The sequence below is a fragment of the Gossypium raimondii genome, chromosome 2 (genome assembly GCF_025698545.1).
Source record: "Gossypium raimondii isolate GPD5lz chromosome 2, ASM2569854v1, whole genome shotgun sequence".
NCBI classification, from domain to species: Eukaryota; Viridiplantae; Streptophyta; class Magnoliopsida; order Malvales; family Malvaceae; genus Gossypium; species Gossypium raimondii.
In genome coordinates, this window is record NC_068566.1 from 10543012 (window position 1) to 10556866 (window position 13855).

Here is a 13855-nt window from a genome sequence, read left to right on the forward strand (position 1 = left end):
ACGGCGCCGTTCTACCATGGATTTAAATGAAACTAGAATTAAATGCCAGGTAACAAGTAAAAAATGAAGAAAAAAAACTGAATTGAAATGAAAAGCAAATGCAGAGGGGCTTGTTGCGCAATAATCCCATTAGACCCAAAGCGCGCGGATCCTTCCCTCGGGTCGGGTCACCACGCGGGTCTAAGGCCGCTAAACGGCGTCGTATTGCATCATTATTAAAATAAAACAGTTCTAAAAAACGTAAGTAGTATTCATTTTGCTAAAAAATGCTGCCCTTTCCTTTGCTAGGGTTTTGCCCTAACTTCTGCCGCCGCTCGAACATGCCATCATTCGGAAACTCACGATCCCCGTCCAAACTCTGATCGTGACGAAGCGGACAGGGATGCGACGGTTGACCTAAAGGTGAATCTTCCCTTCTCTGTTCTCTTTTTATTATTTTTGCATAAAACGAAACGAAAAAGAAAATAAAAAAACTGAGAATCATCTTCCAAAAAAAGGGTATTCGATTTCTTCCTTTGTTTTTGTATTTCAATATGTGTGTATCTGTGTGTTCATAACAAAGAAGCAAAAAGAGAAAGAAAACAGTAAAAAACGAAAAGAAAATCTCCCAAATCTTCTCCTTTTTTTTTCTTCCATCCCCCCTTTTTACAGTGTTTGTATTGGCTTCTTTATAGCCAGAATTACAGAAAAATGAGAAGAAAAAAATAAAAATCAATCCCAAATCCCCTCTGTTGCCCCCTTTCTGTCGTTTTTTGCTGCTCTTATGTGTGTGTATTTACAGGTACGGCCGTAAGGTGACGCGGCGACGTGCAGCAGGTGAAGGCATGGCAGGGGAGAATGGCGCTTGGAGCTGCTAGGGTTTTAGCTTTTTCATTGGGCCGCTTCGGTTTTGGGCTAGGGTTATTCGGGTTTGATTTTGGGTTGGTAATTTAGGTTTGGGCCGTGTCGATTTGGTCTGTATGATTATGAACTGCCTGACTTTTAATAATTTTTGTTTTTATTGTTATTAAAAAATGGGCCGAGCAAATATTGGGTCTTACAGCATTATTAGTCATTGATGAATATGTTGGTGACATATTTGGTGAATTTTGGGGACTCTCTTCCTGTCTGGCATAGATAGGTTGAACTATATTTGAGGAATTATCTATTCCTTGTAAATTGCTCCTAAATGTTGTTGGGATAGAAGAGACAGAGGCTCTGGCTGTCCTAAAATCTACTGTTTGTGTTTCTGGATTTGATTCTTCTTCTATATTTAACCTCCTAAAAGCTGTGTTGGTACTTCCTATTTCGAAGGAGTATCTTGGAGGCATTCTTTGTGGCCTATTGAATTTTAATTCAACTGTGCCATCTTGGTGCTGAGAAATTTCACTTAATGAAGTATTTCTTATTGGGGTTGGTGCCACGGGATCTGTAGCACCTTCAAGTTTCCACTTACCAGGAAGGTTTATCTTTTGCCATTGTATTGTTCTTGGGATTGTGGTATGAGATCTTGTGGTGTCTGTCTCTATTCAGAGGGTTTCTTCTTTTGGGATTTGGAGTAAAGCCTTGGTATTAACAACAGAATACATAGCTTTGAAATGGAGTCTATAAACTAATGTTAATACTTCCGTACCAGGAAGCATTTTGTAGTTATGGGTATGTATTTGGAGGGTCAAAGATTGTAAAATATTTTTTTCAGTCAAAGAAACCATAAAATTTGGATAACAATTAAAATGTATTGGGCCTATACATAGGCTTGTTTCTATAGTTCCTAATAATGAGTCATTAAACATAATGTGTCTTTAGTCTCTTAATACTACTAAAATTGAGGTATTTTTAGTGGCTTCAACACTAAGAGGTTTGACCCTAACCTAGACTAATCCAAAATGGATATATTTGTATCTTTGTTCTTTGAGTTTATTAATGACAAATTTATTTAATAATTGGATTGTTTCATGTTCTTTTTGAATAGGTAAACTCCTTTCTTTTGGTTTTATAACATAACTGCAAAAATCATTTAAATTTTCAAAAGTTGTTTCCTTGTAAACTTGGTTTGTTGGAACTCTTGAAAGAGTCCTTTACAGATTCTTTTTTGTTCTTCTTGAGAGGGGAATATTTTTATAATGTTCTTCTTGTTCATTAACAGTGTTGTTTGAGGTTTGGTCAGATTCTTGGGATTGATTAGAAACAAAGTTAGCAAAAGAATTGGTACTTCTAAGGAAAGGAAACATTCTTTGTTTTTTATTTCCTACAGGGGGTTCTACTATCTAGATCTCTGAATTAATTAAGTTGCTTACAGGTATACTTAGTCCTTGACACGCCTAACCCATGGCTAACTGGACACTGTATCAATTCTCAGCAAAATAATAATACATTAATTAAGATAGTTAAACCAGAACTCGGAAATATTGAAAACAAATTGAATCTTTTCTTAAACTTAGAAATATTTGCTCCTCCTTGGCTTTGATACTAGTAAGTATTGAAGATCTGAGGATCAGATTGGTAATGAGATATTTGTAATTTGAAAACTTAGTTTGAAAATTTGGAAACTTAAAAATTAAATTTTGTAAACTTAAAAATTTTGAGATACTTTTTGGAAAATTTGGAGAAACAACTCAAATGGGTATATCAAGTTCTGCCTTCCATTCTCAATCTGATAGCCTTTTATAGAGGGCTATTCTCTTTACATTATTCATTATTCATTATTCTGTTTAATGTCAGAATGTGATCCAATAACATATGAAGATGCAATTGGAAATGTCAAATGGAAGAAGGTAATGGATGAAGAAATTGTAGCAATAAGAATAAATAACACGTGGGAGTTAACAAGTCTACCAAAAAGACATAGTCAATTGGAGTCAAATGGGTGTACAAGACGAAGACCAACAAAGAAGGAAAAGTGGTGAAATACAAAGAAAGACTAGTTGCAAAAGGCTACAAGTAAAGATATTGAGTGGACTATGATGAAGTACTTGCTTTGGTCGCTAGGATTGACACTATAAGGCTTCTCACGACAACTGCATCACAAAATAACTGGAAGATTTATTAGATGGATGTGAAGTGAGCATTCCTTAATGGCTACCTAGAAGAAGAATTCTACATTGGACAACCACTTGGATATAGAAAACAAGGATAGTAAGACAAAGTTTATCGCTTGAAGAAAGCTTTATATAGACTGAAACAAGCCCCGAAAGCATGAAACACAAGAATAGATTAATATTTTCAGAAGAACGAGTTCACAAAAAACCCATACAAGCATGCCCTATATACGAAGAAAAATGGAGTTGATGACATCATGATCGTGTGCTTATACGTGGATGATATGATTTTCATGGGAAACAATCCAGGTATGTTCAATGAATTTAAGAAAGCTATGACTAAATAATTTGAAATGACAGGTATTGGTGAAATGTCATACTTTCTTGGAGTTAAATTGAAACAAATGAAAGATGGAATATTTAGAATGAAACATTGCAAGTCGGTAGTCACGCTAGCAGAACCATACATGAAATTAAGCGTTGATTTATCTAGAGAGTCGGTAAATCCAACGTTCTTTAAAAGTATGGTTGGAAGTTTAAGGTACTTGACTATCATGCGGCCAAACATTATGCATGCAATGGGAATAGTTGGCAGATATATGGAGAAGCCAAAACAAGATCACTTGATTGCAATAAAGAGAATTTTGAGATCCATCAAAGGTACGATGGATCATGTTTTATTTTATACGCTCTCACAGATTTCAAAATTGGTTGGTTATTCAGATAGTGATTATGGTGGTGACTTGGATGATCGTAAAAGCACATCCAAATATTTATTCCATATTGGCTCCGCAACATTTTCATGGTCATCGAAACAGCAACAAACAATAACTCTCTCAACATGAGAAGTAGAATACATGGTTGTTGCAACATGCAAATGTTAAGCAATTTGGTTGAAGAATATTTCGAGTGAATTATCTATTATAAAAGAAAGTCCAATTAGAATTTGTATTGACAACAAGTCCACAATATCTCTTGCAAAGAATCTAGTGTCTCATTGTAGAAGCAAGCATATCGATACGAAGTATCATTTTATTCAAGAGCATGTGAAGAATAAAAAACTGGAGTTAGTTTACTACAGAACAGAAGATCAATTGACAGACCTTTTTACGAAGCCATTGAAAGCGGACGTATTCTATAAAATCAAAGAAAAGATTAGAATGAAAAGCTCGATTTAAGGGGGAGTGTTAGAAATCAAACCGACTTTTAAAGTCGGCTAAGTATGCAGACAACGTGGATTAGTAAGCGGCAACTGACTAATGATTTCTTAAGTCTTAAGTATGTAGATGAGGCAACAAAGAGACTGGCTTGCAAGGTGGATAGTAAGCTGTCAAAATTGGTCTGCAGCTTGAAAAATCAATAACGAGGCAGCAGGGACTAAAATGATGATAATGATAAATGTGCTGGAAGGTTCATGAAATATTAAAGGTTAAGGATGATAGGATAATTATGACAATAATGTTTGAATAGTCTTAGGCGGCAAAAATTGTTAATGTCGATTAAAACTTTATTATAAATATAGTTCATGTGTTGGTATAATAGATCCTGAAAAAAATAGTAAGAAAAAGAAAAGGTTTTGTGAGTGAAGAGAGTTGTAAACTAGCAGCAGTATAGAATTAAAAAGATAATTGTATTTGTGTAATAAAATTAGTATTTCAGCTTGTAACTATCCATCACGCTTCCAACCGTTAGAATAGATTCAAATATAATATAGTCAATTATTATTAATCAAATGAATCAAATCCATATCGAACTGAACATTACTATTATTATTAGTCAATTTTCAGTTTTTATTTTTTCCATATTTTCTGGGGCCTAACCTGGACAGGTCGTGAGTCGTGACCCATACTTGTTGGCAAGAAGCTCGAGGCTGTAAAAGGAGGCATTGACGGCTCGTGCCATGGCCTTGGCCTCCGCCTGAAGGCCCGTCGCAAGGTCCCCTCTCGACGCCTACAGAGTCGCCGAAGAACCATCTCCTCTTGGTCCGGGTTCTACCAAAGTAGCTCGTGCTCCCAATTTGTAGCCCTTGGATTTCGAAATTGAAAACCCTTTACTGACCTTTAATTGAAAGAGTGAACCCTAGCTGAAACGAGATTCATGGCCGCCATTGCTGAAACTTTCCCTCCGCTTCAACAAATGGAAAATAATTGGAGCCATTATGTATTATCATTATTTGTCAAAGCCATCTTTTTCTTTTATATATATATTTTAAATTTAATATGTATTTAAAATATTTATGTATTTTTATATATTTATTTTAATTTTTTAGAATACCGACAAAATCGAATTGTAAATTGAGGTTTTATTTTTTAAAATCATTACTAAATCAATATAATATGTAAAATTTAAAGTTAAATTTGTTATTATACCGATTTTGAACTGTCATGTCACTTTCTGTCGGACACAAAATGACACTTAGCAAAATGAAAAAAAATATCGTTAAGTGACTATTTAAAATTTTAAAAGTTGTGACTTATAATATAATTTATCCTTATTGTTTTACTTTATTACGTGATATACTTTTATTTTACGAAATACATTAAAAATGATATTATTAAAATTATTTAACATAATTAAGATACCTAAATGTTTTTTTAATTAAAACCGTAGTCACAAATAATTTATGTTCAAAAATTGAATTGAAAGTTAAACTAACATAATATGGGCATGCTCCACTTATATTATTTAAACATAGTTAAAATAACTAAATGTTTTTTAAAGAAATAATTATAACGGCAAGTACAATAAAAATAATAGATGTTCAAAAAAAAACTAAATGAAATGGTTAGATGCACCAAAACAGAATATATTTAAATCTAAATAAAAATTATTTTGAATATGGTTCACTCATAACATAATATTATTCAAATTGTTGTACAAAATTAAAAAGATTATTATTAGGAACACTATCAATGAAAAACAAAATTTACCAGTACGGTTAAGATAATTGCATGTATCCATTTAATTTTTTAATATGTTCTAAAGGGTGCATTTCATCATCTTAACCCTACATGTGGAATTTTACACACTAATATCTCGTTTGGTAACTAGTGTAATAACATAAGGAAAAAATTTATTTATTACGGATGTATTATAATAATTAGACCTAAAATAAAGAATAGTTGGGACAAATTTAAACTTGAAATTAGAAAGATAAGTAAAACTCTTGTAAAAAGTAAGATCTCTTCAAAATAAACGAAAATTTTTCATTTTCTTTACTAAAAACAAGTCATGTGAGTACCTAAATATTATCAATTTAGTTAGTTTATTGCTAACCAATATACTAAAACATGTTTAAAAAAATAACAACATTACCAAACGTAGTATAAATGTGATTTGTGTGCCTATCAAAATGATGAAGTTGAGGGATCATCCTTATGGTGGTTGGATTTGAGAACTACCACTAGCAGAATAGTTCTTGGGTTTCCTTAAAGGTTTTCAAAAGGAAGAGATGAAGTTTCACTTGGAAATTATAATACAAGGAAATGGGAAAGGAATTGTGAGGCAATCAACGCTAGAAACAATTTATCTAGTGCAACTTCAAATCAAAAAGTAATTAAGAGATTTTTATTGAGGGATGCATATTCTTTAGGGACACTTATGATGGATAAACATCTGCTATATGTTGAACTAGGATTTGAAAATATTATGCAAACTTTGGGGCAAGTTGTGAATCATCTACAATGTGGCACCTCACACCCGATCGGGATGGCAAGTTTGAATGGAAGATGTCACATTCGTTGTTAAAGTAACTCAAATTAGGATATGTCGTTCATTACATTAAGTTAGGAAGTTGAAGTTTTGAAAAATTTTATAAAAATTATATAAAATAGATAAATTAAATATTAGGAATTTAAAATTATGTTGAACTCATTTAAAATTGGTTTTTAGGGTTTTAAAGGTATCTAAGACAAAAAACAAGTTTTAAAATGTAGAAAATGTTCAAAATAGTACAAGGAACATGGTTAGACACTATGAGATTAGTACATACAAATCTTATTCCATCCCAAAATCATGTTTTGGCCTAGTCTATTTCCTTATCTAGTTCAAATATTAATGGTTCCTTCTAACAAGTCAACTCCAACTATTACATTATGACTCATGTCCCTTTTGTTAGAAAGCAAATATGTGCCCCCATGAACCCTTAGAACATGTGCACATTGACACATGTGACCCCATGAACATTAGTGCCAGGGGTGGTTATGAGTGTTACGTAACATTTATTTATGATTATTCCATATATGAGTATGTGTACCTAATGCAATGCAAGATATGAAACCTTTGATAAATTCAAAGAGTTTCGTACGAGAGTAGAGAAATAACTAGGTTTACCCATAAAGGCACTTTAGTTTGATCGAGGTGGGAATATTTATCAGATGAGTTCTTAGGGTAACTTATAGAGAATGAGATTCTATCCCAGTTAATCGCGTCGGGCACTCCACAACATAATGACATGATAAAAAGAAGAAGTTAAACGTTGTTTAACATGGTTCGCTCGATGTTAAGTTATTCGAAGCTGCCAATATCCTTTAGGGGATATGCATTGCAAACAAATTTTTATATTCTGAATGATGTACCAACTAAGGCAACATCTAAAACTCCATATGAATTGTGGCATGGTAAGAAGCTGGATCTAAATCATTTAAGGATTTGGGGATTCCTGTCCTACGTATTGGATAAATGGAACGACGAAAATGTGCAAGTGTACACAATCACAATAAGTAATAAAGTGACAAGTAAATGTCGAGTTGTTGTACCCACATGGACTATGAAAAGAATTATTTAAGAGTGCTATTTAAAACACTTTGGTGAAGAAAAATATTTTGTTTGAAGAGGGTGATTAAAAACTAAGATTTTAAACTAAATAAATAAATCTCAAATACACAATTTCAAAATATGATTTTAATAAAGATGACATAATTGTGTTAGATTAATTACATTTCTTAACTTAGAATTATTAAACTCATGTTTATATTGTTACGAATAAGTTCACGACAACTCGGTAATTTGCTAACTTATGAACATATTCACCTACCAAAATCCATTTATCTCTTGACTATATCCCTATGTCAATTCAACCGATTAAACAAATCTTAATAGGCAAATATGTTATTGCACATACATACTTATTAAATCGAAATAATCTCTTGTACATATCCCTATGTCAATTCAAACAATTAATTCGATTTAATAAGCGCATAAAAGACTATGTGAGGTAACAAAGTATCCTTACCTTGAAACAATTTAATCACAATAATCTTGCAAGTTATGCAAGGCAAATGTCACCTAACACGAATTAAATTCAAGCTAAATTGATTAAATTAACCATTCCAACAACACAAATATTCATAGATATGTTCAGCATAACAACAACAAAAATTAAAGGATAGGGAACAAGAATCAAATCTGGTGTTTTTTCGTGGTTTGACTAGTTGCTCCATTCTTCCTTCACCATTGTCCTCATCGACCAAGGCTTCTATGAACACTTAATTGCAACTCCAAATAGCTAATGAATGCCCCTTTCCCAAGAAGAGAAATCGGTAAGAGAGCAAAGGAATTTTGGAATGGAAAAGAAGAGGGAAAGTGGAGAGAAGAGAGGAAAGATGTGAATGCTTGAGGTGTGTTTTTCACATGACCAGCCTAAGGGGGTTTTTATAGCTGAGGAGGGCTGATAAAAATAGCTAGAATTATCAGCCAAAAAGCCCTTCCTTGGCTGGCCACACATGTGGCAAGGTTGATAGTTTCAACTTTGCTAATTTAGGCTTGGGGCAAATCTATAAAGCCACCAGTTGTGGAGGGGTTTGAATGCAACTTGAACAAGTCTTCAAGGGCCTCTTTGCAAGCTTAAATAATTAGCTAATAAGCTAATTTGGGTCAGCTCTTGGGACAGTTTTTGAGCTGTACATTTCTTGGTCGGTTCAGTTCACTCGGTTCAGTTCAACTGGATCATTTTTTCATAATTAATTAATAATAATTTATTAACCCAAATTAAATTGGATATAAATTAAAATTAATTATATTATGAATTAATCCATATAATTTTGGACTGTCTTAGGCTAAAATTTAGTTCACCTCGATACTTCAAATTGCTTCTCGTTTTGTGCTTCTAGTAGTGTCTGTTGAGCCATTTTTTGCCCTTTGTGCAAATCTGTCAAAAATAACCAAAATTCATCAAAATTAATTACAAAATTAACTAAAATTCAACATGTTCATATTTTAAGTGCACTTTAATTATTTTGTAAAAATTTATTATTTTTTAGATAAGAATTTTATTGAAACTGTATGATTTTAAGTTAAAAAAGGTATGTAAAAGTATGTAAATTTTCGTGTTTCCAATAAAGATGCAAGGAAGTTGGATTCAAAGACAAAATTGTGTATGTTTGTGGGATACCCAAAAGGATCTAAGGTGGTTTGTTTTATAACCCGAAAGAGCAAATTGTGATAGTGTCAACTCATGTAACTTTCCTTGAAAAAAGATGCATGAATAAGTTCAAACCTCAAAGTAAAGAAGTACTTGAGGAACTTTCAGGAAATACACAAAGCCCCATAGAAATGGTCCCAGAACCAACTCCTGATAGTAGATCGGCAAACTATCAGCAACATAGGGTGTTTTATCTCAATGAGAGGGTATCTTACAGGCCTAAGTTCTTCCAATTTGGTGGAAGTGTTTTAAACATTGGGTTCGTTGAACAAGAAAATGATGACCCACTCACATATGATGAAGTGATGTAGAGTGCTAATCGAAGCTTTGGGAAATAGCTACGAAAGTTGAGATGGAGTCTATAGATTCCATCTTAGTGTAAGAACTTGTAGACTTACCGAAAGGGATAAAACCCATAGGTTGTAAGTGGATCTAAAAGAAGAAAAGAAATGTAGATGAAAAAGTCAAAACTTATAAGACCAGACTTGTAGCAAAATGTTGTGCTTAGAAAGAAGGTATCGATTACGAAGAAACCTTCTCTCCGGTTGCCATGCTGAAGTCAATCTACATAGTGTTATCCATTGTGGCGACTCTCGATTACTGGATCTAGCAATTGGATGTTAAGACAACATTCTTGATCTATTATATTGAAAAGTCATCTATATGATGTAACCAACTAGATATATGGCTTAAGGAAATGAGCATAAAGTTTGAAAACTACTTAGATCTATATATGGACTTAAATAATCATCCTGCTTATGGAATTAAAGATTTGATCAATTGATCAAGACTTTTGGGTATGAGCAAAATTTAGATGAACCTTGTATTTATAAATGCATTGGGGGTGGAAAGGTAGTCTTTCTCGTTCTATATGTTGATGACATTTTACTCAGTGGAAACTTATTAGTTTAGCATGAAAGACTTGGGATAAGTTAATTTTATTCTAGGAATTCAAATCGTAAGGGATCAAAATAACAAAATGTGGATACGTCTTGATGTTTGAATATTTGGCGTACCGAGTGTGGAACTATAGTGTCATAGTGTGTGTGCAATGCATGATTTGCATGTTTATAATGGCAAACTATGGGGAAATTATTGACGGGTTATATGAAGTTTTGATTTGGGGAATGAAGTTTTTATTTACTGCAATCCGGTATTGTTGGTGTTCAAACATCAAGGTTAAAAGTCAATATGAGGAATGGGTGGATTGGATAAGGAAATGGAATTTTTGTAAGATTTTTTAACTCACTGTTGTTAAGTGCAAACCATGATGTACGAAGCTCCAGAACTTGTGGAGGGGACACTACAGTGTTCGAACATAAATGTTAGATATGAAATGGAATAATAATGACTAGCTTGCTAGAGCGACACCATGACAACTTTTATTAGGTTCCATAGAGCAACACCGCGATGACGGTCAACAGGCTCTATGGGCAACACCGCGATGGCTACGGGGCAACACCTTAAAATAGGTATAATGTGTAAGACTATAGCTTGACTATGGAAACTTGTAGTGTCCACTAGGACTTTAAACTTGAGGCTATAAGGTATAAGACCATAGCTCAACTATGGTAACCAATCGAGTCTGCCAGGATAGTAAATATGTGAGAGTCCACAAGGACATTAAACATGGGATAATATTGTGTAAGACCATATTTAGGCTATGGCGGAGGATTAAGTGCGCCAAAATATTGAGCTAGGAAAAATTAGTAGGACAAAATGAGAGAAGTCACTGTAAGGCTCGCACAATGAATAGTATATTGGGATGAGTTAATGCTTCTTAAACCATAGGTAAACAAGCTAGTAAGAGAGTCTGCCAAAGTATTACGATAAAAGGAAAATTCACTAGAGATCGATGAAAAACTAACCTTTTAGATTAAGGTAATAGATGAGTAGTATATGTGGCATTATTTGGGTTGAGATAATAGACGAGGTACCTTCTTCGAGATATGTTGTAACTGTCAATATAAATTCACTAGGGATCGATGAATAAACTATCCTTGGCTACGATAGGCGAGTCGATGAAGTAGATTCTAAGCCAAACGCTTGGACTGGTAAAGTCTATAAGAGATTTATGGAGGAAAGAATGGCAAGATGGGACTATGCAACGTGGGAAAAAGCCCGCAGGGATTTATTAGAAGAGGAAACCCGCCTAGGATTACCTTGAAAGGAAAGTCTGTCAAAAAGTAGTTGAGGAAACGAGAACCCTTTAGGGCCAAATGGCATGAGAAAGGCTAGGTGAGGATATTTAAGGAGAAATGGTCAATGAGATTAAATGTGGGTTGCCTAAAAGGGTAGGTTATCACCAGAATGACTGATAACTCCTTAAAAAAGTTATATTTCATTCCTTTAGACCTAGCTAATTGCTTATACTTGGGTACATTTAGTGGCATTTTAGGACATTTCATTAGTATTTTTATCATTGCATTAGGAGTTTGGACTGTGCTTAAATGCTAGGTACTTTTAATTACGTGTGGAAGGGTTGTGTTTGATGGTTTGGCATGTGCAACATGTGGAGAAAGAAATAAAGGAATGAAGGTTTGTCGGGGTAAAAGGTTAGATAGTTTCCCACATTGTATGCCGTGACAATTCCAAGAATATGACCGACTCAACACTCAACACATACCAGTCTCAGCCAAGCTCTACTTGTACAAAAAAATCTACCTAAAAAAAGAGAAGATATCATATGTTGTTAAAGTTACCCTCAGAAAAAAAAAATTTAAAAACAACTAAAGGAGGAAACTTTAAGAAAGTGAAAATTTGTAGGCAAAAATAGAGGGTAGCGGCTGGGTAGAGACAAAAAGAGGAAACTTAAGGCAGTCCCTCTCAGCCACCATAGGATAGTGTGCTGCTAGATTGTGGATTGGTTTTGCAAAAGCCATTTTCCCAAAGTTCTTCCATTATTTCTTAATCTATTCTCCTTTGAATTAATTTGATTGAAATGATGTTGGATGATATTTTGGTTTTGAATTTTACTTGCCAGCCCATAAACTAAATCTTATAGAGTTAGGATGACATGATGAGACCTTTATTTTCTTTAATGGTTGAAGCATAGATCTAAATTAATTTATTGTTTCATTCAATTTTTTTATTTCAAAATTGTATGCATGCAATCTCTAGATATAGACAATTGTGTAGCATGCCCATAAACTAATCTAATTCTAAAAAGGTTGGATTAGTTGGACTGAAATTGAATGATATGGGCAAGTACTAGACCGATACTTGTAGTAGACTCTAGACATAGAGTAGCGTTTATGTGGAAAGAAAACAAAACAGTGCAGGATACCACTCCAAAGACGTATAGACATATATCGCTTAAGGCAAGGTAACTTGTGGTTTTTCTCTCGAAAGAAGCAAACCACTCTAGAAATCTTCTAAGCAGTAGATTAAGTATGATTTTGCTAAGGCATTATTGATAGGAAAGGTAGATTCTTAGTATCCCGACTTTCCAAATCGGCATCGTATATCCTCTATCCTTTGCCATAACATCTTGCCAGCACATATTTAGTTGTTTACTTGTTTGTTACATATTATACTCATAGTTATTCTCATAATTGCATTGCATTTTTACTCTTGCTTTGCCTGAGCATTTTCCAGTATTAAGCAGTACACATTTAGCACACATTATTATCCCTATAAATTACCACTGCATACATATCTTTGTTTGCCATAGCAGTAATCATAATTTGTTATAAGAACTTGATCACTTTTATACCTAATCCAAACCCTATGAAGATGATCTTACTTATCACTTTATTACTTGATTTGACATGTATACTTTCATAACTCGCATATCATATTCACACGCGATAAAATTAGGAAGTCGTTGTCGAAGATCGGCAAATTGGTGTAATTTGATTTGGTTATTTTACTTAATTTCGTTAGTTTTATTTAATTTAATTTAATTTAATTTAATTTCTACATGCTTGCCATCAGTGCATGAGAATAGGCATTCCCACTAACAAAGAATATCCTTTTGATCCAGAGATCAAAAGAACTTTACGAAGAAGACAAAAAGAACTGTGAAAATGGTTAAGAATAGGAATTATCTTGGTCTCAATGATAATCTGAATGGTTAGGATGTTAATCTTCCTGTTCGTAAGGCGATACCTAGTTTGAATGATAATCTGAATGGTCAGGACGCTAATCCTCCTATTCATAAGGTGATATATGACCAAGACAAACCAATCTGAGAGCATGTTGTGCCAATTTTAGATGATCTGAATCCAGGGATAGTCAGACCATAAATTCAAGCTCAGCAACTTGAGTTGGAATCAATAATGTTTTAGATGTTACAAATAGTAGGAAATTTTAATGGATTACCTACTGAAGATCCAAGACTGCGTTTAAGACTTTTTCTAGAGGTTTGTGACTCATTTAGACAACAGGGTGTTCCTGAAGATGCTCTGCGAGTTAA

General features: G+C 33.7%; 1 long non-coding RNA gene across 1 annotated transcript; it reads right to left on the minus strand.

Annotated features, from left to right (window-relative positions):
* Positions 1 to 485: 485 nt before the first annotated feature.
* Positions 486 to 5169, minus strand: LOC105788011 (uncharacterized). The gene is made up of 2 exons (XR_008192086.1): positions 4838 to 5169; positions 486 to 4562 (listed from the first exon to the last, which is right to left on the minus strand). It is a non-coding gene; the product is annotated as an uncharacterized LOC105788011 (long non-coding RNA).
* Between the last annotated feature and the right edge of the window lie 8686 nt (positions 5170 to 13855).